We start from the raw sequence: 23,155 nt of genomic DNA on the forward strand, positions 1-23,155 counted from the left end.
TCCATTATTATCATCTTGGGCACAGTCTGGTGACATTTAGGTTGAAATAGCTGTGCCCACTTTCCCAGCTGGCAGGACAATCGGGAACTTCTTCTCCTTGGCCTCCAGGTGTTTGCCAACTTCCCCCAGGTTCGAGGAAACAAAACGGAGTCCCTGCAGGGAAAGCAGGAAGTGCAAATGACCTATTCCTCCCGTGCTTAGTCTTTTGTTAGTCCTGAAAATGGAATTGTGTGTGTCAGCCCAAGGCCCTGAGGGGTCCAGGGCAGAGAAGTTGGTACCTGCAGGGAGGATAAAAACAAAAGTGCAAAATCTCCCCTGCCTGTTTAGTGGTTTGCAGTCTGCTGCCCAGGTCCCAGGACTGGGTAATTGTTGCCATTCATTGTCACCAGCAAGACTTCCAAAGAGAGGCCAGCTTCCAAGGAATCCTCCTGAGAGCAGGTGTCTGCAGATGGGGAGGTGGAGATGGGGAAAGGCAGGAAATGCATGCACTCCCATCCCTGTGAAAACTGACTTGAAGCATTTCAGTTAGGGCCTGAGAAATCCTCAGGGTGCTGTTGCTCGGCAGCCCTTGTGACCACTCAGTGCACCCGTGCTATGTGGAAGGTAGTACCTGGTGGCCCCTGATATGGGAGCTTAAGTGTGAGCCAAAATGCAGTGCTCACTAGAACCTTCCACTTGTTTTTCCTCTCAAGTTCTCACTGAAGATTTATAGTGTGCAGGTTCAAGTTTGTAGCAGAGGAACAGCTGTGCCTGTGAGGATTTTCTGTTCTGTCAAGATACAGGATGTGAGCAGACAGTTTCCAAACAGAATTGTGATTTGTTTGATTTCCTTAGAGGTATACAGAAAATGAAAACGGAACTGGTGTGTATCTGGTGACTCTTGCTCAGGTGAAGATGAAAAGGGATTTCTTTCCTTTATCTTTCAGTGAAGCATTGTGACTTCTCTTTGTCACCCTAGTAATCTCATACCACATGTCCCAATGGTCACTGATGACTTCCTCCTCGAAGACAGGGCAGCTCTGATGGTGCCTGGCACTTCCCACTACCTAAACAGAGGACTTACGAGCTCTCTTAATTTAACTCGGGAGGGTTGGTAGTTCATGACCAGACTTGACTACAGAGTAAGAACATGCCTCAAGAACAAAACAAACAAACACACAAGGAAACTAGCTGGATGTGGTAGTGAATGCTTGTAATCTCAGTACTGGAGGCAGAAACAGGATTGCCATAAGTACCAGGTCAGGCTGGCCTACCCAGTAAGTTGGGGTTTATCCAGTCAGGGATACATAGCAATGCTCTCCCCACTTCCCCTCTTCTCTTCCCCTCCTTCACCTCTGATTTTATGACTTACTTGAAAGGAGAACACTGGGGGAATGGCAGAAGTGATTTTATTACTTCAGTTGGGTTTCTTTTTTCTTTTTGGTGTGTGTGTGTGCCAATGTGCTGTATTTGGGGGTGGTGTGTTCTGAACCCCACCAACGTTTGTATATTAGATCATTATAAAGTTTTAATGCTTAGTCAAAATAATATTTGGAAAATTAGGATTTTAATACAGTATATAACAGTTTCATTACACAACTGTCTTTTGTAAACACAGGCTCCAAACACTGGTTAATAGTCTTCCTTGGATCTGACTGATGTGAAACCAAAGGATTCTTATTAGAAGGGCAATGTAATGTGATGAGCTAAGTGCTTTCCAAATGATTGGTTGGTCCTAACACTACCGCTAGGAGGACTTAGTGACAGATGAACAAGCTGAGCCACACATAGGTGAATTTGCCCATGGTTACACAAGAGACAGAGCTGGGGTATGCTTGTGAGCAGTTCCACTAAAGGAAACCAAAACCCTAAAAACAAAAAAACAAAAACAAAACAAGAAAACCAAAAAAAAATCCCTAACTTGCTTTTTAAAATAATAATAATAATAACAATAATAATAATAAATGTGAGGTTCTCTCCCCAAGGAAAAATTCTGTTAAATTTCACTAGCAGCCAAATTTCCCAGCATTTCTTGCCTTCTCAGCTGCTTCTCTGTTTGTCAGAAAAAGAAAATGCAGCATGAAACAGGTGGGGAGAAACTGTGAAATCAGTGACCACATGACAGAACCCTGAAAAGCTCTGGCAAAGGTTGGTTTTGTCATTTTTACTAAGGCACTGAAACCGGCTGCCGGTCACATAGGTGATTTAATAGACACCATTTAGATAATATATTATTTTGCCAAGAAAATTCATTGCCACGAGTTCTTTCTTAAGCTTTGGTGGCTGCTTACTTATAAAAACCAACTGCCTAGGAACCGTAATTTATTTCACAGGGGGGAAAAGTAGATCAGAGATGGCTATTAATTTAAGCTGTTTCGCATTGAAGCTGTCACGCCAATGAAAGAAACGCATATAGACTAAAATATGTGACTGCTTGGTAAAAAGAAATACATAAAATGGCAAATCTCATGTTTGGAAGTTGAAAAGCCATCAGTTACAAATAGGGTGTTAAAACGGATTCGATGTTTTCTAACTTTAAAGCTAGAATGACAAATGAGAAAGCATTCTGTAGACTCTAAAACATTATGCACACCAGGCTTGTGTAGATTTATGTAACACAAAGGATTGTGCTGTGTGTTAGAATGGGGTCAGCAGGCCAGAGATTTCACTATCTGTCTCAAGAAAAAGACAACCAAACAGTATTTATAATCCCACATGTTACCAAGAATCTAGACAAGAGCTACTTCAATCTCAGAGTTCAATGTTCACTGTGACTTTCCTTTCTTGCACTTAAATTATGCTTATCATATGGGTGGCCATGCTTCTCTCTGTGCAGAGAAATGAGGCCACAGACCCCATGAATACACCATGAGAGAGACAATCATCCTCAAGCTGAGGACCAAGGCACATTTACAACAGAGAGTGGTGTGAAAGAAAGAGAAATGATGAAAAGGACGTGTTTTGGAGGAAGAAGGATCTCTCTCACTTTGAAAGATAGAACACGTACAGAATACAAGAAAATGATATAGAGAGATAGGTACTGATGTAACAATTTTATGGGTTTTAGTGTGTATCCTCCTCTCCCAAACCCTAAAGAATATATATACCAGTGAATGGCCAGGTCACCTTCTTATAGTCACAGAGAGACTGAGCCATCTTTCTTCTATTCTAAAGTTGGATTAATAGTTCTGATTCTTTGGAAGATATACTGGTTGTTTTATCAATTTAGCACAGGCTACACATATCTGGGAAGAGGGAATCTTTTTGGTTTTACCATCCATTTGTTTACTTATTTGAGACAGGGTCTCTCTATGTAGCCCTGGCTTGTTGTAGAGCTTGTTGTGTAGACCAGGCTGGCCTCAAACTCATAGAGATCCGCTTTCCTCTGCCTCCAGATTGCTGGAATTAAAGATGTATCACCACAGCCAGCTGGCAGAGGAAATCTTTTTTTTTTTTTTTTTTTGGTTTTTTGAGACAGGGTTTCTCTGTGTAGCTTTTGGTGCCTGTCCTGGATCTCACTCTGTAGACCAGGCTGGCCTCGAACTCACAGCGATCTGCCTGGCACTGCCTCGAGAGCGCTGGGATTAAAGGCGTGCGCCACCACTGCCCAGTGGCAGAGGAAATCTTAATTGAGAAAGTGTCTCCATAAGACTGACTTGTAAGCAAGCCTGCAGAACATTTTTTTGATTGATGATTGATGTGGAAGGGCCCAGCCCATGGTGAGTATTGCTACCCCAGGGCAAGTGGTCTTAAGTTGTATAAGAAAGCAGGCTAAGCAAGCCTTGAGGAGCAAGCCACTCCTCCATGGCCTCTACTTCAGTCCCTGCTTCCAGGCTCCTGCTATAGTGCAAATCATAAGATGGAATAAGCCTTCTCCTGTCCAAGTTGCTTTTGATCATGGTTTTTTATTACAGCAATAGAAAGTCCAAGACGGAAGGTTTTATTCATGGCTCGTAGTCATAAAATACTGACAAACAAAATCCTATCAGCAATCAATCAGGTAACTAATTGTATTTATCAATACTACATATTATAAAAATATACTTTCTTTTGTATAATTTCATGTACACACTTTTAAAGTGAGAGAAACCCGTATGTGCTCCTGTAGATATATTTCAATAAGAAAAGTAATGGATAGGGCAGTGTTGTTATATAACCCCAGTCTTTTTTTTTATCCCAACCTTATAGCAGTATGCTTATGTGCACTTAGATGCTTGTATGAGCTGTTGCTTGGTAGGTTCATAAAATGTTTCACAAATATATCTCAGACGCTTGTAGAAGCAGTGACAGTAGGACACAGGTCAATAGAGAGGTTTATTTTTGTGACACATCTTTTATTGCTGTCAGACTGTATCTACTGTGTTCTTTACCCATCACCCCCATAAAAGTTCCACTATATATGTTTTAGAGCATATTTTGAAGTTACTAGATTAGTTACTATTAACAGTTAAAGTTACTATTTTAGAAATACTCTTGTAAGAAGTCATCCAAATTCAGACACTTGGGTCCTCCCTGGGAACTTTAAAGGGAAAACTCAATATAGACTCTTGAATTTGTGTTTGTTATGTACATTTGAAGCCAAGCCCCCAGGAAGTCTGCAGATTTCACTCTGAGAGAGACACCATTTGAAAACCTTTGCTACTATTTTTTTTTATGGGGAGGGCATACATGTGTTTGATAATGTCACTGCTCAATGGAATCTTTGGTGAGCCAATAATCTATGACATGAACAGCTATTAAAATAGCAGCATTGTTATCTTTGCTGTGAGCAGTTTTAGGTCCTTTATCTTCTTGTTTTCTCATATTTAAAAGAAGTGGACATTACATCCACTGGGCTTAGCTAGACTCTAAAGGGTTTTATATGATCTTTCCAAATGTTACTGTCTATGAATGTAGAGGCTTTGCCCTGTGGCTGGTGAGCATCTCCCACTGATAGATACTGTCTTATAATCTTTGCTCTGCAAAGTGATGTGCCCTTATGGCTGCATCTCCTGGTGAATGAGACACTCCTCTTTGTTTCTCTTCCTACCACTTCCTGCCCCAACTCTTCACTTCTTTTCTGTTTGAATCTCCAGCCCTGCTGGAATGCGAGGGAATTTGCTTTCTGCAACTTCTGTCGGCAATTAGAACTTCAATTGGGCTATTAGGCAGAAAACTGGCTCTTCCATTTTGCATCCAGGCATCTTGTAATTGCTTTGGAGAATATTTGAATGACTTTTTATGTTTTTTAACTTACAGTTAAATAATATTCTCTGCCTATCCAAATCCATGTTGCAAAAGAAGCCATGCTTCTGTGTACTCACTGTAATGCCTCTGTGTGGTCTTTTGGTATTCGGAGACCTAAATGCCTGCACATGGTTTTTTACAATATTCTACTTAGTCGCTTGGAAACGAGCTGCCTGGTCACTTATCTGGATAAACCCAGTATTCCCAGAACAAGTGTGGAGATAACCTCTTGGTTTCTAGGTGTTTCCTTAAAAGGAAGTGGAAGTTGAACTCAATCCTCAGGGGAGTCTTTGCCCTGGAGGAGATGGCAATAGGGGATGGACTGGGGGGAAGGGGTGGGGGGTGGGGGTGGGAGGGTGGGGAGGGTGGGGGGTGGGGGATGGGAGCAGGGGAGAACAAGGGAATCCGTGGCTGATATGTAAAACTAAATTAAATTATAAAATAAAATAAAAAAAGGAAGTGGTAAAACAAGCATGTTGTCTATTTCTGTGCCGTTGCTGTCATTTATTGAGTTGCCAAGGCAACAAGCTGGTAACAAGATAACTGTGTCAATCAGTGTAGATATAACTTGTGACTTGTTAACCCTAAAAAGCAAAACAAAAGTGTCATTCAATTAATTGCTCTCTGTGTTAACCAGTGTGGTTTTTCCTATTTGAAGGACTACTGTTTTTCTCCCAATTTTCAATGTGTAATGAGAAAAAGACTTTGCTATGAAAAAGATACTTGTACTGTTTTCCTGTTGATTGATACCCATTATGGAAATGGAAATGCTATACATGTCACTTGCTTGTTCTTTACAAAATATCAGCCACAGTTAATAATGCAGGAAGCCCAAAGCAACTTTGAATTAAGGAAAATTCCCATTTTTATAAGAATCTTCACATTAAATGAGTGTAAATATGCAAATACAGGATCTCTCAAGTTATTATTATTATTATTATTATTATTATTATTATTATTATTATTATTTGGCTCTAGTGGTTAAGGGCTCAAACTCTGAAGAAATAGGATTCTTTGCAAAGGATTCTGATTAATCAAGCTTGTGTATATGTTTTTTCTTGTATATCTCATAGTAGAAGCATCCCAAGGCTTGTCTGATTGTTCAGATTCCATTCTTACACCTGTTTCAGTAGAAATACTAGCTAAAGATGAGTCTAAAGAATTCTAAGATATGGGTATTCAGCTATGGAGCTCGCTTGTTTGGTAGCCTTCATATATTGAAGGATGGCCATACTTTTTGTAATTTTGGAGAATAGGATAACAGCAACTAATTGAATATTAACCATGGCTATACATGGAAACACACAGGCTTTGATTAAGAATACCTTTCTTTTGGGAGCTTATTTGTTCAAAGCAAAAGTATAAAGCAAATGGAACTCTAAATCTCAAATTTCCAACTAATTTTTTTATTAACTAGCTCAGGACAATTTTACATTCTTGAAACCTAATTCCAAGCTGGCAGTTAGTTCATCATGGAGTGGGAGGGAAATCCATCAGGCTCGTCTCCATTGGCAAGGTGCAATGAATCTAAGCAGGCAAACGAAAGAAGAAGCAACTAATGTAATAAAGCATACCAACTTCCAGATCAAGACAAGTTCAGGGTATTTGTATTGGTCACTGACAGTTCCACCAGAAAAAGCTTCCAGAAGACATTCTTGAGACTCAAAGTATGGCCAGGAGCTAACTTGAGTAAGAAGAGATGGAGACTATTCTAGGTAGCAGGCCAGGCTGTATTCTTGCAATCCCATCACTCAGCAGGTAGAGGCAGGGAGCAAGCTAATCTAGAGGCAAACATGTGCTACATAGCCTGAGCTATACAAACAGAGACACAGCCAAAAACCAAGCAGAATAAATATTTCCTGTAGTGGAGAATGTACAAGCCAGGGTTAAAGCGAGCCTGGCATTACAAGCAGACTGGGCACTCCTAGATATTCTGAGATATTAGACTTGGTAACACACAGTACTAGTGGGAAGGATGAGAAAGCTGAGCCTCCACACTGTGTGGTGTTGGTTGTCTTCCTACCATTTTCACACCTCCTAGTGTCAAATTTGTACTCACAAATACCAAAGGCTTACAATGGACCTACAACAAGTGCTTTATTGCCAGATTCTGGTTTCTTTTTCCTGTTGTTGTTTCTTGAAGTAACTGTAGGACAGGCTTTTCCTGTGGGATGGTCTGTATGTCAAGTGTGTTGCTGATTGGTCAATAAATAAATCACTGATTGGTCAGTGGCTAGGCAGGAAGTATAGGCAGGACAAGGAGGAGAATAAAGCTGGGAAGTTGTCAGAGAGACACTGCCAGCCACCACGATGACAAACAGCATGTGAAGATGCCTGTAAGCCACGAGCCATGTGGCAAGGTGTAGATTTATAGAAATGGATTAATTTAAGCTGTAAGAACAGTTAGCAAGAAGCCTGCCGTGGCCATACAGTTTGTAAGCAATATAAGTCTCTGTGTTCACTTGGTCGGGTCTGAGCGGCTGTGGGACTGGCAGGTGAGAGAGATTTGCCCTGACCGTGGGCCAGGCAGGAAAACTCTAGCTACAGGCTTTCTTATTAATACTGGTTTCTGCCAGTGTGGGCTTGCTATCCTTTTGGGGGCAGAGGTGGAGTGGCAGGCCCTAATGAAAGCATTAGTACAGCAAGATTCCAATTGGTTCTTCCCATAAACATGAAGGTACCCTGAAACAAGTTGCCTTTATCTGAAAATAGGACAGATTATGTGGAAGGAAGCAGATAGAAGGCACACCACATGTGGCCCTTCTTCCTAGCTCTCTGTCCGTTCTTTCTTTTCATTCCTGGGTATGCATGAGATCAGAGCAACAGCTTAAGAACATTTTCAGCAGCAGAGAAGACTGAGAAACCAAGGAAACCATTTGTCACAGTAAATGAGGGGACACAGAAACAGGAGGGCAGCTAATTACTTTTTAAACCTAGTCACTGTAATGACAGAATACACATGAACCTTTTGGTTTAGATAATAGGCAAATCTCTAAATTGAAGCAGGAGACTGATGGTTGTAAAGTCAAAAGGGAAACATCTTTAGAAATGAAAAGATAACGAACCTATGATCAACACCATGGGCAACAAATTACAAGCTATTGTGTCATTGAAATTTAAAGTTTTCATTGCTCCCTGCCTTGACTGTTACAACATTTTCCTTGATCATCTTCTGGTCTTAGGTGTATTTGATCTCTCCTTCATTTGTTTGTGCATACATTCATCAGAATTTATTATCTCTGATGCCTGAGGTACTGCTTGCGAGGGCTAGGGCATGATGATAAGTTCTTGTTCTTTTTGTTTTGAGACAGGGATTTTATGTAGTCCTCACTGTCCTGGAACTCACTATAGCTTCACACTTTGGAGCACTGACTGCTCTTCCAAAGGACCTGGGTTCAATTCCCAGCACCCATATGGCAGCTCACAACTGTCTGTAACTCCAGTTCCAGGGGACCAGGGGACCCTCACACAGACAAAACACCAATACACATAAAATAAAAAATAAATAAATTAAAAAAAAAAAACCAGAACTGGGAATTTCCAAAGTTAAAGTTCCCTTTAAAAGGATTAGACTTTATTCCTGGGAGTAGCTTTAGGCCAACAGCCAAATCCTTGAAGGGGCGCAGTCACGTATTTTTCACTCGCCCCTTACACTGCACATGCGTAGCTTCCTCCACTTTCCACACAGTCCCCCAGTGTTGCATTAATACGGCTAATGAGCACACACTGGCACACCGTGACCGCCCAGCCTCCACATTACAGTTCAGTCTTGGCACTCATTCTGCAGGGTTTGGTACTCGCACTCCCCCTCCCCCACACCCCATTTTTGGAGGAGTTCATTAAAAATTTCGGTGAAAATGCAAACTAAGTGCAGGGAGGAAGTGAATTTTAGTCGTGATCAAATTAGAACTGATGTTCCCAGATATTGAATAATATAAATGTGTAAATCAAAAGAAAAACAGTCCAGCATTGGAAATAGAGATTAGAGACTCAGGAATTGTCTGGTTCCTAGGGCTGCCTCCCTAAGGGTGTGCCCCCAGGCAAGGACACAGGCCTCTAAGCTGAGAGCCACGATAGTTCAAGTCCCAGGCCTCCAGCACCGCATCGCTTTGTGCTGCCTCATGACTTCGGCTGTTTCATTTGTTACAAAGACTCTGGCCTTCAAAAGTAATGAAATGCAAACATGAATGATAATGGGGAAATTTACTTTTACTGATGACTGAGAGGAAAATGACTACAAATCACACATTGAAGACTTTGACCTTGCTGCGAGTTAGTCATGTGAAATAGGAAGGGAGTGAAACTACCTTTTGTGGGGGCAATGGGGGAGGAAGTAGTTGAGGAACTCACATGGTTTGTCTAAAGCAGTCATGTATGTGCATGTATGTAGAGACTGTATGTACCATACGTAAGTTGTGTATGTACAGTGATAGACTTAAACAGTGGCTTTTGTGGGATTGTTTTATTTTAACAAATTATTGTCCTACAACATTTCTAAAAATAATATAACCTATTAAATACACACAGATATATTGTGCACAAAATTATTGTTATTTAAATTCTGGCCACAACCTATATGACCCACAGTTTGCACACAAACTAAATCAAACCTCCTTGTCCTGTTGGCTTATAAACTACACTTTCCCAGGAGAAAATTAAACTTCACTACTCAAATACTCAATTTAAATAGGTAAATAGGTATATTGTTAAAAAAAAAAAAAAGCTCTAGTATGAATCTATTTAACCTTTTAAAAAGTTTTTGTCACAGTTTTGTTTTTTGTTTTTTCCTGAGACAGGGTTTCTCTGGGTAGCCCTGGCTGTCCTGGAACTTGCTCTGTAGACCAGGCTGGCCTTGAACTCAGAGATCCGCCTGCCTCTGCCTCCAGTGCTGGGATTAAGGGCGGGTGTCATCACCTGCTGTCATTGTCTTATATCAAATGTTAATAATTTTTCATTTAATTGGTTTGGGCAGAAATTTTGCCAGAGTAATAAGATTAGTAGAAAAAGAGCATCTTGAATTTGTGTCTATAACTTTGTTTAGGTTGAGGTTTTGGGTCAGCTTGAATAAGCAGAGATCATCTGAGTAGAAGGAACCTCAACTGAGAAAATGTCTCTGTAAGAATGACTTACATGCAAGTCTATGGGGCATCTTCTGAACTGGTGATTGATGTGGAAGGGCCCAGCCAACTGTGGGCATAGCAGCCCTGCTCAGGTGGTCCTGGAGTGTGTAGAGAGCAAACTGAGCAAGGCAGAAGAGCAAGCCAGGAAGTCATGTTCCTCCCGGGCTTCTGTTGGTTCCTGCCTTGAGTGCCTGCCCTCACTTCCTTCAGTGATGGAGTGTGACCTGAGTTGTAAACAAAATATCCCTTTCCTCTCAAGTTGCTTTTGGTCGTGGTGTTTTATCACAGCAATAAAAACCCTAACTAAGACAGACTCAATTTAAAATGCTTTATTAATTATATGGACTAGGAGTGGGAGGTGTGGTTCAGCTCATAGAATATTTGCCTACCGTGTTATCCCAGCACAGCACACACCAGGAAGATCAGAAGTTTAAGGCAATCCTCTGCTACATAAGGAATTCAAGTATGAGACTGCTGGGCTACATGATACCCCATGTCAAAGGGAAAAAAAAGTGAATTAAATGAAATCCAAGAAACTCTTAGTTTTTTTTTGTTTTTTTTTTTTTTTTTTTTTTTTGGTTTTTTCGAGACAAGGTTTCTCTGTGTAGCTTTGCGCCTTTCCTGGATCTCACTCTGTAGACCAGGCTGGCCTCGAACTCACAAAGATCCGCCTGCCTCTGCCTCCCAAGTACTGGGATTAAAGGCGTGCGCCACCACCGCCCAGCGAAACTCTTAGTTTAAAAAAAAAAATGAAAGCATAGTGGTATGTGAATTTTTAATATTCCCAATTCTTGGTACTTATCATGCAAATTATCATTATGGGCTGTGATTTTAAAAATATTTCCTCAAGCTTGAGCAGAGTTGGTAGTCCTGAAGCAGTTAAATCTTTTCAGACGTCCCCCTAAATATTATCCACTGCCCGGGAGCAGACAATTTCAGTGTATGAAGTTTTAGAGGGATGCGAACACAGCAGAAGTGATTTGTGCATTTATAATATCTTGAGTCATCAGCTACTAAAAACATAAATTTGAAGCCAATTCCAGAAGCTGAGGGAGAGCCCTAGAGTACTTGTAGGATGGTTAGGACATTCTGCTGAGGAGACGGCTATAATCTTTCCCCCAGCATTCTCCTTGATGTCACTAATAGACAGATGATCTGAGATTTACTGTTGTCTTATATTTGTTTCTTCTTTAAGAAACAGTTGAAAGGCAAGTGAATGATTAGTGATCATCCTGTCTCTCTCAAGTGTCTTGAATTTGCAGGCTAAACATCAAGAGAGTCTGTCTTTGTTGAGCGGGGTTTGATAAAAGTATGAATTCCATCAACAGGCTTAGGAGGGGCTTTGGACTTACAGGAGCAAGCCTTTAAGCAAATCAATGTGATTTCCCTTCTCTGTGCCTCTAAAGTTTAATTCCTAGTATTTGTAATAGTTTTGGCATACTTAAGTTAGAAAGTATTAAATTTTGAGATTTTTTTTTAGAAGGACAAAATGCCTTATACTCCAGCTATTAAACAAGGTCATTTACTGCATTTAATCCTAGGCATCCTAATGAGGAGAACTTTCCAGCAAACAGATTCCCATGATCAGCTTTAAAAACATTTTTATGATTATTTTTAATATTTTCTTTTTGTCATTTGAAGTCTTGCCCCTAGAATTTAAAATCGTGGTTGCTTGCTTATAGTAGATAACAGTACATCCTTTGTAAGTTGCCAGAGTTGATACAATCTCATCTCCTGTCTTACAACTCTTAGAGGAGATCAGACATGCATTTAAAAATGTTTAAATGTGCTGGGTAGTCATGACATTGCATCTGTTTAGATATCTATTTAAAACATAATTAGGACTTGTAGCACACTACCAGACAATTCTCACCTCATTGGTCTCTGAAATACTTAACATGTCTTCTTCCAAACTATGATCGAATGGTCAGGGGATTAATTTAATGTTATTTTATTTTAGTTGTATTTCAGATATCATGCATAATCTGACAGGCAGACACTCAGTAAGTCCTTGATGAATAATAACTGAATTTGACAGTCACAGATGAGTGTCATAGTATGTTTTTAATTATAAATCTTTAGAGAGGCTGTCCTATACAAAGAAAGGATACTAAGAAATCTGCTTCCTTCATAGTTGAAGGATGGTGTTGACAAAATGTATCACCCTAAGAAGGAATCACTCGTTTTTAACCAGAAAATTGCAAGCATGAATTCAAATAAGCCTAAAGTGTGGAAACAGTGACTTCTTCAAAAGAATGAATCTGCAGCAGTTACCATGGTTTCTCTTCTCTATCTAGTAATTCAATGGTAATTGAAAAGAAGGGAAGAATTCAGTCTTATCTGAAAATGGAGCTTTTGTTCCATTTGTCTTGTTGGTAGACAGCAGCCAAGGAACTACCTAAGCCTCTCTAGAGAACAAGGTAATCTAGAATGTTGTTGTATGCACAGGGTTTTAGGGAAGGATTCAGCGGCAAAGGACTGTGATCGTTTCCTTTTGTGGGAGTATTTCTGGAGACGTGCTCTGAAAACCTGAGCTTCTGAGGAAACAGTGAGAGAGGGCCTGCTCATGTTGGACTTACAAGGGCAGAAGAGGACTCCACACACCTCCCAATGAAAGCAGCATTAGGGTGGGGATTCAAACAACACAAGCAAAATGCTAATCTCCAGGTTAGCCAACCTTGTCAACCATTGACTCTATGTTTCTTGCTTGGAGTACATTTATTATTACTATTGTAATTATTATTATAAGTTTTTTAAGGTAGGATCTCATGCAGTTAAGGCTGGTTTTGAACTTCCTATGCAGCTAAGGATGACCTTGATTTTCTGGTCCTCCTGATTCCACCTCCTGAGTGTCTGTGCACTGAGGTTATAACATTCACTACTATGACCATTTTGGGAATCGAAACCAGGGCTTTTATGAATGCCAGGCACGTACCCCACCAACTAAGCCAGATCTCCCACCCCTCAGAATGTACTTTCTGAGACCCTGAGTTGGGACTGAAGTCAGGAACTGTCATCTGAGCCTGATGTGTGTTTTATTTATGGATAATCCATTAAAGCTCCAATTAGTTCTGTCTTTTGTGGGAGGAAATCGATTTCCACCCTTTTAATGTGTGAATCTCCACAGTGTCCTGTTTTGCATGGCTCCCAGAAGAGGATGAGCAAATTCTGATGCCAGCAATTGTGGCTCAATCTGCTTTTAAGGAATATATGAGAAATATACAGATGCTGCTAAACTTTCTGGGATCATGTCCCATCCTAAATTGAAAGCATGGTAAATCAAGCTGGGTGTGAGTCCAAACATCTGTAATCCCAGTCTTCTGAAGGCCAAGACAGGAGGCATAAGTTCAAGGCTAGTCTAGAGTACATAATGAGACTTTGCTCAAAAAACAAACAAAAAAGGAATACTGTCTTCAAGAACTTACTGTTTTTGCAGAAGACCAGGGTTCTGTTCCCAGCACCAATATGATAGTGTAGCACGAATCTTAAAGAGTCTTATTAATAAAAACAAACCTGGTGCCAGTTATTGGGGTGAATGCTGGAAGATCAGAGAAGCAGAACAAGCCATAGCCACCTCACCTCACCAATTCCTTAGCTAATCTTGTTTCCTCAAACTGGAAGACTCTGAGTCCTCATCCGAATGGATCTCAGCTGAACTGCTGCTAAAAGCCAAAAGCTTAACAGACTCTAGTTTCTGGTTTTCATGCTTTATATACCTTTCTGCTTCCTGCCATCACTTCCTGGTATTAAAGGCTGTGTCACTATGCCTGGCTGTTTCCAGTGTGGCTTTGAACTCACAGAGATCCGAATGGATCTCTGCCTCCAGAATGCTAGGATTAAAGGTGTGTGTGCCACTATTTTTTGGCCTCTATGTCTATCTAGCAGCTGTTCTGTTCTCTGACATCAGATAAATTTATTAGGGTGCACAATATATTGGGGGACACAATACCACCACATGATAGCTTTTCACTGTCTATAACTCTAGTTCCAGGAGATCTGAGACCTTCTTCTGGCCTCCAAGGGTACCAAGTACAGACATGTAGGTAGGGTACTTATACACACAAAGTAGTAATAAATAAAAAACAAAACAAAATTCAAACAAAAAATCAAAAATGATGTGTTGAATACTATGAATACCAGTCATAGTTCAACAACAGAATAACCTGTAGAATATTACTTGTTTACTCTGTTCTTGGGTGACAGAGATCTGTGACTAGCTGCCACCACCAAACATTGAGAATATTATACTGTATATCCTTAGCCCAGAAAACAATAAAAATTCAAGATATACTTTCTGTTCAATATGTTATCACTCATGTACTACTCTAATATCAAAATTTATGAGGCACTCAAGAATTATACATTTATGTCTTTCTTCAACATTAAACTTGATATTTAAAGTCATGACTTGATTCTGTTTCTAATTAATATAAATTTCAGGCTATAGACACAATGTTTTTTTGCAAGAGATAACTTTATTAAGTGTATTTGATGGCCAATAACTTTTTTATGAAAAACATTCCAAATATCTAACAAAATTAAGAGTTCAGGTTTAGCAAACACATACACCTTTTTGACACTGAGACATGATGTTCTCATCCACAAAGCTTGTACTCGAGAACTGAACAGTCAAGTTAAAAAAAAAAACCCTCATGTTTTCAGTACATTTACGATTTTGTGGTGGGTCACAGTCATAGCTATAGATGACCACATGTAGGGGCGTGTGCCCCACAGGCCACAGGTTATACACACCTGCTTATGATGAACACTATATACTCATCACATGGATTTTACCACTAACTTTTTACTATAATTCTGATTCATTGCATATACATTCATCTACCCATCATCATATCCATATGTAAATCCATCTTATTTTATTTGAGACAGGATTTTTTCTATGTAGTCTCAGCTGGCCTGGAGCTGTCCTTGCTTTGTAGACCAGGCTGGCCTCAAATTCAGATATCCACCTGTCTCTGCCTCCTGAGTGTTGGGATTAAAGGTGTGTGACACCATGCAGAGCTTCATCTTATTTTTAATACAATTCAAAATAAATTACAGATATCAGATCACCATTCCCAAATACTTAAGCTTTCATGTTATTGATTAGATTATTAACTTGGTAAGATTATTTCCAAATAAGAATATTTAGCATTTATTATTGGGTATGCTTTCAGCCGGAAAAAAAAAAAAAACCCTACTATCATTATGACTTTATGTCCTACTAGAATTGAGAAGCCCAGTGCCCTCTGGTGCCACAGACAGATCAGAAATGATCCTTCAGCTTTGTTCAGCTCCCGCCTCCTTCCGCTGCCAGGTCCCTTCCTCTGTATCACATACAGACTGGGCACTGCTGTAGCTCAAGCATTTCACCAAGACTTTAGCTCCCAGGTCTCTGCTTCCCCTCTATTTTCACACATCCTTGTAAAAGCCTGTTATCTACCCACAGCAGACTTCAGAGTTAAAGCATTGATTTTGTTCCTGTCTGCTGTAGTGATTTCATTGTAATTCACAGACATAAATAGCAGGGAGACATGTTGTTTAGTCTATTTCAAAAAAAGAGTGCATTAGGTTGGTGACCAGGTGATGACTGGAAGATGTTTGGAAGGGACTCTCAATCTTCATCCCTGACAAGTGTTTTCCTACGTACTGCAAATCACCTCTGCAGCTGGCATTTAAAACTTCAGGCTCAGGGATGGGGAGATGGCTCAGCCAGTAAGGGTTAAGAGCCTATACCACTCTTGCAGAGGATCCGAGTTCAGCTTCTTCTAGCACCCACCTATAACTGTAGCTCCAGGGGATCCAACACCTCTGACCCCCAAAGGCACCTGAACTCACCTGTACACACTCTCCCCTGCACTCACCTGTACATACCCTCCCCTGCATCCACCTGTACATACCCTCCCCTGCATCCACCTGTACATACCCTCCCCTGCATCCACCTGTACATACCCTCCCCTGCATCCACCTGTACATACCCTCCCCTACATCCACCTGTACATACTCTTCCCTGTGCTGACCTGTACATACCTTCCCCTGCATCCACATACCTGTAATTTAAAAATAAAATAAACCTTAAAAAAAAAAAATCTCTCCAGGTTCCTGACCTGATCCTAGGAAATCTCCCATGATTCCATCCAGTATGGAGGAACCAGAAATAAAAAAGGGGCTGGGGCGAGGTCTGAGGGAGAGGTGAGGTATGGGGGAGAGATAGGAGAGGAGGGAGGGGAAATTTCAATCCAGATGTAATATATGAAAGAATAAAAACAAACAGACAAAATCCCCCAAAAAACCCAGTTGACTTGTATGGTACCTAAAATTTTATAATATCTAGCTCAAGTTAATATGTCTTGAGTTGCATCTTATAAAATTCAAAAACACATGGAATAGATAGAGCAGTAACATAAAGTTATGCCTATTATCGAAACTTGAAAAAAAAGTATTGGTCAAGATATTTATTTTCTTATTCCTCTTACTTTCTTGGTGAGTAGAATCATCCATTACCATTGTTTGTTTTGCGTGGACTCATGTAGTCTTTTAAAGGATTCTTGGGAGACCCATGTCTAAGGGACACGAAGAAATGGGAGGTAAAAGAGCAAACCAAATTGCTGAAGTTCAAATTCTATTTGCATCCATTGTACAAACCATCTAATTTCATAAGTTTATTTTCTATAAGAATAGGATAATAACCCTTCATGAAGCAACTGTGAAGATTAACTTGGTGGTGTATGATGCATTCTGAACTGGGGAAAAAAAACTGAAGTTTCTAGAATTTATGATGTCTGCTATGGGTAGACAAAATGGAGGGTAGGGGTACTAAAGTCAGAAATTCTTCTCATGCTGTGCAGTCTCCCATAAGTGAGCACACTGGTCCCCAGGCTCATCTTGATCTTTAATCCCCGTGTCTCATGGAAACACATACAGCATCTGTGGGACTCCGTTTCTAGAAAAGACAAATGAAAGTGTTGAGATGAAACTATGTTGAGTCTCCTTTTAAAAGTTCAGATTACAGCCAGGCGGTGGTGGCGCACCCCTTTAGTCCCCACACTCGAGAGGCAGAGGCAGGTGGATCTTTGTGAGTTTAAGGCCAGACTGGTTTACAGAGCCAGTTCCAGGACAGGCTCCAGAGCTACATAGAGAAACACCCTGTCTTGAAACAAACAAACAAACAAACAAACAAAACTTACTTAGCCAGGCAGTGGTAGCACACACCTTTAATCCCAGCACTTGGGAGGCAGAGGCAGGAAAATCTGTTATTTTCAAGGCCAGCCTGGTCTACAGAGTGAGTTCCAGGACAGCCAGGACTACACAGAGAAACTCTGACTTGAAAAACCAAATAAATAAAAAAATAAAAAATAAATAAATAAATAAATAAATAAATAAATAAATAAATAAATAAATGGTAGATAGATAAATAAGGTAAAATTACATTCAGATATAATTCTAATGTGTATCACAGCATTGCTTGAGTAATGAGTTCTGTGAATTTTAAAGAAGACAGTTTTAATTTTATGTATATGGGTGCATTGCCTACACATACTTCTGTGTATCATGCATGTCTCTGTCTCTGGTGCCTACAGAGGCCAGAGAGGGCATTGGATTCCCTAAAATTGGAAATACAGATGGTTGTGAGCTACATGTGAGTGCTAGGAATTGAACCCTGTTCCTCTGGAAGAGCAGCTGTTTCTCTGCACTGCAGAGCCATCTCGACAGCTCTAAATACTGTGAATTTTAAATCTAATCATATGTCCATTTTGCTTTGACTTCTAAGTGGGCTTATAGCTGGCTTTGTGACTTACTGGAAGCAACTCTGGAAGACCCATGCTTCTGTGTGTGTATGCATGTGTGTGGAGGCCAGAGGTAGACAGTTGATGTCTTAGTTGATTGCTTAATTTTTGATACAAAGTCTTTAAAAACAATTATTTTAAGCATTTATGTGTGTGAGGGTGCGTAGTTGGGTGTGGAGGGTATACCACGCATGCAGTGTGTGTAGAGTAAGGTGAGAACTTGTGGGAGTCAGTTCTCTCCTTCTACCAGTGGGTCCTGGGGATTGAACTCAGGTCATAAGGTTTGGCAGTGAGCCCCTTTGATAAGGAAGCCATCTTGTTGATCCTTGAAACAAGGTGCTTCCATGCACATGAAGCTCACTGATTCAGCTGGGTTGGCTTTTCAGGAAGACCTAGGGCTCCTCCTGTCTGTCTTCCCAGTGATGAGATTGCAGCTGTGTGCCTCTGGCCCAGCTCTTTTATAGACCCTGGGGATATGAGCTCAGGCCCTCACCTTGTATAGCAAGTGTTTTATGGACTGAGTCCTGAGTTCTGTGCTTTTAAGGGTATGCTCGCGGTTTAATGCTTCAGATCTGCAGTTGGAATCCCCTCTACCCCACAGAGTTACAGTGACATTTGCTATGTGTTGAATGCTGAGGAATGTAGAGGCTAGAGCAAACCTGTAAGGGTCAGCTCTGAGCACCAGGGTTGTAGGCACATGCTACAATGTCTGCTCCCACTGTTGCTGTGTTGAAATACTTAACTCTTAGCCAAGAGACTGCATTTTCATTTTGTGCTGAGCTCACCAAATTATGTAGCCATCCCTGGGTATCAATATACTCTTCCATTCTTTATTTATTTTTGCCTTCATTTTTACATCCTATTATATTTCTGATGCATCTTAATTTCATTTTCTGTAAATTTTTCTAATTGTCCTGTGTGTGAGCTACAAGGCTTTCATTTGATGAAAGACAGAGGGTAGGTTGATAACAGCATGGCTTCTGTGAAGCCATCCCTCCTCAGATTTGTAGCCACATTTCCTCTTCATGGCAAAGCTGACGGTGTTCACCCTTCTTCCTGCCATGCTCCTGAACTCTCCCTTATCTTGAATTGCTAGCTTTTCAAGGTGGACACTTCACTTCCCTGGTTATCAGCATCTCCACTGCCTTTTCTATTCCAGGTGGGAACTGTCTTCATAGATACTATTCCTAACGCCCTACTAGGAAACAATTGTTGAATGAAGTCTCATCACTGTAACAGAGTCAGCTTACGAGGAGAAGGGTTTGTCTTGGTTCACAGCTCCAGGGTGTAGTCCATCATGGTGGGCAAGGCAGGCTGCAGGGACTGGAAGGAGACTGTCAGAGTTGTTTCAAGTCAGGAAGCGCAGAAGATGAACACTGGTATCTAGCTCACTCTCCCCTTTAAAAGCAGTCCAGCACAGCACCCTGGATTGGTGCCACCCACAAGTAAAGTGGGGTTCCTACCTCAAGGAACTTGATCTACACAATCCCTCACAGATGTGTCTAGGAGCTCATCTCTTAGGTGATTCTAGCTCCTGTCTGGTTGACAATATTAAACACAGCAGTGATGAGCCAAGCAGTAAGCTACATGCCCTCATCTATGCTTGAAGCCATATCATTTGTGTTCTGTTATTTCTAATTTGATATTGTAAAAAGGGATGTATAGCTGAATGAAGTCTTTGCTGAAAAGGGACACTGTTAAAATTAGTGATGATGCATTGAATCACTGAGTCATTTCATGTTTGGCTTTATGCATCTTGGTGCATATTTCAGTTGCTGTAGTTGGAGAATGTGTATCATGCTTTCCATTTCCTCACTGCCCCTGTCAGTTCTGACTGATAGATTTAGGAGTGCCACAGTTCATAGTACTTAGGCAGAAGGATATTACTGGCACATTTACAAGCCGCGTTTCCACTTTGAGCACAGGTTGCTAAGTTTAAAAGAAAGTTTTTGTGCTTTCCTCTTGTCTCAGATCCAAATGTCATTAACATTAACTTTACAGCTAGTCTTTGAAAGGACTGTTCTAAAGGAACTTTTGGGACAAAAGGCTATCTCCTTGACAGATCAACAGCTGTAAGCAAGTTAGGAGACTGGTGCTCTGTGCTTAGACTTGCCTCCCTGAAAACTGGAAGTAGACTGGACTCAAGAATAGATGCTCAGGGGATGTTTTAGCCCCTCCTTATGGTAACTGACACAAAATATTTGTCTGTAGTGCTGTTATAATCTTTTGAGATAAATTTTTGTTCTCTTCCTTAGTGAAAAGCCTCATTCTTACCTGTGAATGTTGTCTCCTACAGCACTCTGAGAAAGAGGCTGTTGCTGGCACTGTAAACTGGGACGTGGAGGTGGAACTTAGAGGCCATGGTTCCTGCAAAAGGTTGAGATTTATCTTGAACTGAACATCTTGCTGATTGTGTTGTTAGGGGAATATGTTTTATCTCAAGCATCAGTTTCCATGAAGACATTGGATTTTGGGAATTACCATTTTAACAAGAGTGTGGAAGGTAAAATGGAGACCTTTGACCTATCTTAGCCAACTGTTTATCTTTCTATTTAGTATTCATGAGATAAGTATTTGAATTAAGCTACTTACTGGGATGGGGGAGAGGGGATGTTTGAGAGCAGACTAGAGAGATTATTACCAAGTAGAATCAATTAATTTTGCCAGCACTCAGTAGACTGAGGCTTCAGGACTGTGAATTCATGACTTGGCCACATAGGTGTGACCCTGTCTAAAAACCAAACAAAGTAAGTTTTGATTCAAGTGAGCGCAGGATGTGAGAATCTTGCCTCTGCTGGAGTATCTTATCTAAGGTATTTGGCTAAGGAATTAGAAAGGAGAAGTATTGGCTTCTGGCTAGTGGTAAGTTTTACATGGGTCAAACTGAGTTTCCAGTAAGAAAAAGGAAGAGGAAGAAGCTGAATCCAGGTAAGAAGGTGTGATAGTGTTTAGTATACCTTGTCTTGGAGCTCTCTGGAATTCAGAAGCCATCAACTCAACACGGGGTAAATGAAGTTAGGAGGATAAAGCCCCTTAAGGAGAAGTACAGAACTAGAGACTCAAGACTTCTGTTCTTTGAGGAAAAGGCAAGATACATAGAAATTGGCAGGTTTTTCTCCAGAAAAGCTAGAATACACATAGACATTTGTTATGAGCCATACCCGTGATGCAAATTAGACCTTAATGTGGGACTATTCAGAAAGAGAATTTAGGGTCACAGCAACCAGGCAAGGTCCTCAGAAGTTAGGCTTTAGGCACAGGCAACCAGATAGATGAGACTTCAGGAGATGGAAAAACTGGACCTTAGAGACTCCTCAGAGATGGACTGCCTGTGTATAACATGCTGCTCTTTCAGCTGCTCTTTCTGTTTCTTCAGGGAAGAAAATCAAGCTTTGAGTGTCAGCCTGAGTGGAAGCCTGAGCCCTGTCCCAGAGGAGGAAAGTAGCATTTTGGAAGTAGTCTCATGTGATCATCCCTAAGGGAGCAGCCTCAAGGCCACTGACCCAGTCCATTGTTTCAGCAGCATTTTCCTCTTTAGCAGAAAGTAGGATGTCTTTGCTGTTCAGATCACAAAAAAATAATTAATTATAGATGGAGGATATAGGTCAGCCAGGAAGTTGCTTCAAGATCTGAGTTCAATTTCCAAAACCCACACCAAGTCAGACATGGTGACATATGTTTGTAATCCCAGCCCTGGGGAAGCAGAGACAGGCAGATCACCAGGACTCACTGGCCAAGCCAGTTTAGCCCATATGGTGAGCTCCAGGCCAATGAGATGACCTGTCTCAAAAACAATGTGGATGATGCTTGTCTTAGTCACTGTTCATGCTGTGAAGAGGCATCATGCTCGATGCAACCCTTACAAAAGAGAAAGCATTTAATTGGGGCTTGCTTGCAGTTTTAGAGGGTTTGTCCATGATCGTCATGGTGTGACGCAGACAGGCATGGTGTTGGAGCAGTATTTGAGAGCATTACATCCTTAGCTGCAGGCAGAGAGAGAGACTGGGCCTGAAGTTGGCTTTTGAAATCTCAAATCCCACCCCCAGTGATACACCTTCTCCAGTAAGATCACAGCTACCATTCTAACAAGGCCACACCTACCTAGCATCTAACAAAGCCACACCTCCTAATCCTTCCCAAAGAATTCTACTAACTGAGGACCAAGCATCAAACACATGAGCCTTTGGGGCTTATTATTCTTCAAACTACCACAATGCCTGGGAAATGAGAGCTGAGGTTTTTCTCTGGTCTTCACAAACACACCACAGACACAGACACAGACACACACACACAGACACACACACACACACACACACACACACACACACTGCACACACAATATGCTCCCACACACACACAATATGTTCCTGCACACACACACACACACACACACACACACACACACACACACATACAAACTCTTGCACACACAAAAACATCAATCCATTTTTATTGTTCCTTTCCTCCCACCTTTCTCTACCTTCACTCTCCTTGTCTTCTCATGTGTGTGTGTGTGTGTGTGTGTGTGTGTGTGTGTGTGTGTGTGTGATATAGCTGTCTGTACATGTGATACTACACATTTACATTTGAGTTATCCAAAGTCATTTTAGTAGTTCTTAACAAATAAAGAGAAAAACTTGATATTTCTGATCTCTGAATGTTCTAAATATGAGCTAGAATACAAGGGCTGAGAAAGTGTTTTGTTTCTTTTTTGTTTTGTTTTGTTTCTTTTTTTAAAATGACAACTTTAAGCAGGTTATTTTAATCAATTAGCGCATTGATTTACTAAATTAAATAAGTTAATTCATGATTTAATGGCTTCAATATGTTTCTTTCCATGTTTCTTCACCTCTAAATTTATCTCTGTGAGCCACTGGAATTATTTCTTCAAAATAACCTGATGGCTATAACAATACCATTTACATGGTAATAATACTAATACTCATAAATAAGCCAATACTTAAGTTGTCTTTTTACTATGCATCTGACTGAAAATTCCCCTCAATCCTTCAAACCCATGTCCAATAGGTACCTCTGTTATCT

The 23,155-nt window shown here is 40.7% G+C and overlaps 1 protein-coding gene across 2 annotated transcripts in view; it reads left to right on the top strand.

Moving 5' to 3' along the window:
• Prkg1 (protein kinase cGMP-dependent 1) overlaps positions 1-23,155 on the top strand; it is a 1,191,370-nt gene that overhangs the window by 677,210 nt on the left and 491,005 nt on the right. The window lies entirely within an intron of this gene.

This window comes from Peromyscus eremicus, chromosome 1, assembly GCF_949786415.1.
Source record: "Peromyscus eremicus chromosome 1, PerEre_H2_v1, whole genome shotgun sequence".
NCBI lineage: Eukaryota > Metazoa > Chordata > Mammalia > Rodentia > Cricetidae > Peromyscus > Peromyscus eremicus.